The sequence below is a fragment of the Centruroides sculpturatus genome, unplaced genomic scaffold (assembly GCF_000671375.1).
Source record: "Centruroides sculpturatus isolate CEXI.00-Female unplaced genomic scaffold, Cexi_2.0 scaffold161, whole genome shotgun sequence".
Lineage (NCBI taxonomy): Eukaryota > Metazoa > Arthropoda > Arachnida > Scorpiones > Buthidae > Centruroides > Centruroides sculpturatus.
In genome coordinates, this window is record NW_019384373.1 from 486,807 (window position 1) to 491,637 (window position 4,831).

General features: G+C 33.9%; 1 protein-coding gene across 4 annotated transcripts in view; it reads left to right on the plus strand.

Annotated features, from left to right (window-relative positions):
• Nucleotides 1-4,831, plus strand: part of LOC111615863 (deoxynucleoside triphosphate triphosphohydrolase SAMHD1-like) — a 57,306-nt gene that overhangs the window by 13,423 nt on the left and 39,052 nt on the right. Inside the window, exon 1 of one of the 4 annotated variants that reach the window (XM_023357299.1) lies at nucleotides 982-1,085. The exons of 2 other annotated variants lie outside the window; for them this stretch is intronic. The gene's annotated coding sequence lies outside the window, so the exon portion shown is untranslated. Of the gene's footprint in view, nucleotides 1-981; nucleotides 1,086-1,501; nucleotides 1,636-4,831 lie in introns of those variants that run through there. One more of the 4 variants, XM_023357304.1, reaches the window with a different exon arrangement.

A 4,831-nucleotide genomic window follows, 5' to 3' on the forward strand; every position in this document is an offset into this window, starting at 1 on the left:
GCCAACATTTCGTAAAGGTATCAAGCCAACATTACGTAGAAGTAACTTGTCAGCATTATCTATAAGTATAGCATACCTGTGATAAAACGCAGAAACTTTCACTTTTAACAATGGTAGAAGATAAACCGAAACCAAAACTGAAACTAGCAATTACCGGTTTTATGATAACATCTCATGCCAACATTACGTAAGATCAAGCCAACATTATTTTTTGATAACGCTGTAGGCGTAAATTGTTATTGCGGAAGATAAAAATGTAGATCAAATCTGCTAGTTTTTTCATACCCCGTGATATATTACAGTTTCAAGGCTATTTTTAAATGAACGGTTTATTTACGCGCGAGAATACTTTTTAGTTTCGGTTTCGGTTTTGGTTTGCTGCCTGAGTTTCGCGTACTTTTAATGAATATTCCTGTATTTTATTTACGTATATTTAGTATTTTTAAAATTCGAATTCTTAGCAATAACAAATACTATAAACGCAGAAGCAAGATGCATTTAATTATGATCAATGGGATAAATTTTATCGAAAAATTGACTTCAAAATGGTAAATGATTCGTGTCTCTTCGGACGATCGAGAGATGCTTGATTGATTTAATTATTTTTATAACAATAATTCGCTTTTCATATCCCTAACTTATCTAAATACAATCGATCCCCCCCTGTAACACTGTTGATTATTCCATTTTATACGAATTCCATGTTGTACGAGTCACTTAGATTTTACAAATACGTGTGCCGGGCTGTAAACGGCCCACGTATTTGTAAAATCTAAGTGACTCGTACAACATGGATTTTATATAAAGTGGAATAATCAACAGTGTTATAGGGGGATCGACTGTCTCAATTCAATTAATAACTTCTATTACCTCAAAACATACAATGTATATTGATAAGTAAACGCGGAACTTTGGAAAAAATATACTGATACCAATCAGAAACTTTCTCCAAATTACCCCGAAGGCCACTGAAGACCTATAAATAAAGTTTTCTACTCCGACTTCCTCACTACACAAGTTGTAATTGCTGTTGTTATTATCGTCATATTGTTTATTACTTACACTTAAGCCGTGTATATTGCGAGGTGAGGTATTTTTCTTTATGCTTTTAGTATTTTCTTTTGTATCCTTAAACTTTCAACTCTTTAATGTAAATATTTATTTTACGTACGCATAATTTTAATTATATTGAGTAATGTACTGTATGTGAGATCCGAATAGCCCCGGGTCTAAAATAATAATTTAAAATTAAAGTAAAATCTTTACAGAAGAATATTCTTTCATTTTGATGAAAAAAATAACGTTTTCTAGCGTGGGAAAACATAAGAGAGTCACTTCCTTTGACGGAAGTATGAGCATCCTCTGTTTTTTCCTTATCTGTTAGAAATCTCGCTTCGATGAGAACTGTCTACCTCCTCATTTATTTAAAACCCCTTCCCATCCGTTCACGTGGATGGAGCCTCCAATGATAATTGGTCGTAAATCCGAAGATATAGGCGTAGTTCAGCACATAGGCGTAGGACATAACACATATGCCAGCAGACAAACGCCATAGTCGTCCCCTATCAAGTTAATCCTAAGTTATCAAGGAAGTACCTTCGATACATAAGAAGACTACAAAAGCTCCTTTAACAGGTTGTATGTTATTTAAGGAATTGTGAGCTCTCTCTCTCTCTCTCGTAAATGTATAGGTTAAGAATATTTTCCGATTTCCTATTAATTAAATAGGAAAGCCATTCTTGTAGACGACCGAGAGCTATTCTCACGGAATAGATTGCCTATTAAGTGATACAGGAGTAACAAACTTCCCTGTATCCCAGGCTGAATCTCACATGTATATCTTTACCGAGTAGTTTCTGTATAATTTGTCTATTACTGATATCGTAGATTTAGTTTGATTCTATAAATTAGGGGCCGTCCATAAATTACGTAATGTATTTTGGGATGGGTGGGAGCAATGATTTCTTACGATTTCTTAATCAGGAGTAGGGGTAATAGATCTCGTCTTACGTAATACAGTATTGTTATTTTTATGTTTTGACCCTCGTTGAGGCGGTTTCTATTAAGAACACTCGCAGACTCACGCTCTTTTAGAGAGGTTGCGGCCGACGTTTTCATCAGGAAAACGTGTACGTCTGACGTTCGGCGCCGCATTCCTGTAAGCCTAGAAGTTTGACAATGACGTTTGGAACGTCAGTGGAATCACGCTCGACGTTCCAAACGTCATTGTCAAACTTCTAGGCTTACAGGAATGCGGCGCCGAACGTCAGACGTACACGTTTTCCTGATGAAAACGTCGGCCGCAACCTCTCTAAAAGAGCGTGAGTCTGCGAGTGTTCTTAATAGAAACCGCCTCAACGAGGGTCAAAACATAAAAATAACAATACTGTATTACGTAAGACGAGATCTATTACCCCTACTCCTGATTAAGAAATCGTAAGAAATCATTGCTCCCACCCATCCCAAAATACATTACGTAATTTATGGACGGCCCCTAATTTATAGAATCAAACTAAATCTACGATATCAGTAATAGACAAATTATACAGAAACTACTCGGTAAAGATATACATGTGAGATTCAGCCTGGGATACAGGGAAGTTTGTTACTCCTGTATCACTTAATAGGCAATCTATTCCGTGAGAATAGCTCTCGGTCGTCTACAAGAATGGCTTTCCTATTTAATTAATAGGAAATCGGAAAATATTCTTAACCTATACATTTACGAGAGAGAGAGAGAGCTCACAATTCCTTAAATAACATACAACCTGTTAAAGGAGCTTTTGTAGTCTTCTTATGTATCGAAGGTACTTCCTTGATAACTTAGGATTAACTTGATAGGGGACGACTATGGCGTTTGTCTGCTGGCATATGTGTTATGTCCTACGCCTATGTGCTGAACTACGCCTATATCTTCGGATTTACGACCAATTATCATTGGAGGCTCCATCCACGTGAACGGATGGGAAGGGGTTTTAAATAAATGAGGAGGTAGACAGTTCTCATCGAAGCGAGATTTCTAACAGATAAGGAAAAAACAGAGGATGCTCATACTTCCGTCAAAGGAAGTGACTCTCTTATGTTTTCCCACGCTAGAAAACGTTATTTTTTTCATCAAAATGAAAGAATATTCTTCTGTAAAGATTTTACTTTAATTTTAAATTATTATTTTAGACCCGGGGCTATTCGGATCTCACATACAGTACATTACTCAATATAATTAAAATTATGCGTACGTAAAATAAATATTTACATTAAAGAGTTGAAAGTTTAAGGATACAAAAGAAAATACTAAAAGCATAAAGAAAAATACCTCACCTCGCAATATACACGGCTTAAGTGTAAGTAATAAACAATATGACGATAATAACAACAGCAATTACAACTTGTGTAGTGAGGAAGTCGGAGTAGAAAACTTTATTTATAGGTCTTCAGTGGCCTTCGGGGTAATTTGGAGAAAGTTTCTGATTGGTATCAGTATATTTTTTCCAAAGTTCCGCGTTTACTTATCAATATACATTGTATGTTTTGAGGTAATAGAAGTTATTAATTGAATTGAGACAGTCGATCCCCCTATAACACTGTTGATTATTCCACTTTATATAAAATCCATGTTGTACGAGTCACTTAGATTTTACAAATACGTGGGCCGTTTACAGCCCGGCACACGTATTTGTAAAATCTAAGTGACTCGTACAACATGGAATTCATATAAAACGGAATAATCAACAGTGTTACAGGAGGATCGACTGTAACAAATCGAAAGTATAGCTTTTAAGAGTAAAAATCATTTTACCTTTTCTAGAGCCGTTATATGCAAAATTTTTCTATATTTCTCTTCTTGATATTTTTCTCCAAACAAGATGTTTTCTCTGATAGTTGCGTTGAACACCCAAGCTTCTTGAGAAGCGTAAGCGATCTTTCCTTTCACGGACACTATACCGGAAGTAATTGGAATCTCTCCCAACAGGGACATTAGTAAAGACGTCTGACAAAATTAATATCATTTCGTTATTGGTACCGATATGTTTTGCATAAATAATATGACATTTTACATTAACATTTTAAAAGTATTTACGTATTTGTGTAAGAATATTATTTCAATTATTAATTGCTTTCTTTTAAATTGCAAGAAATGTAAAGAAATGATACAACATATTCTATGAATTCCTAACAGAAACTCTAACATCATATTCATGAATCTCTAAGATTTTACCTGCAAACAAACTTTTGTAGGATACATCAATTAAATCATAATGGATAATCTCCCATTAGGATTTAATTGATTATGTGTGCAGAATATTCTTGCGACAACGTTAGACGTCTGTTTATGAATAAATTTCTGAACTATGCCAAAAACTAATCTGTCGTAGATATAATCAAACGAAAAAATAATGATATCAATAAACAGACACTCAATAGTTAAACATACCAGTAGACCCAATCTAATCTCTATTTAAAACATGTCCGCTGAAATTTCAAAGTGATGATCAAGTATTATTCTACAGTTCTGTATTTCAAAACTTATTTATGCTAGTAAAAACGTACAGAGTTAATAAAAACAAATTGCAGACATTTCTAAAAAATAAATTGTTATAATGTTACACCATTAGAAATTATGCAATAAGAATAACTTTTATGTTATGAATGATTTTAGAAAATTTTCTAAGACGAAAGTGAAGTAATAAAAATTTCGGTGTTGATAATTTTAGATAAAACATTCATTTCTAAATTGAATATGTTAAGGACTTTAACATGAACGAAAACTTTAACACGTAAGTAGTATGCGTTTGATACATTCTGAAGTATAAAAATTAATTAGTATATAACT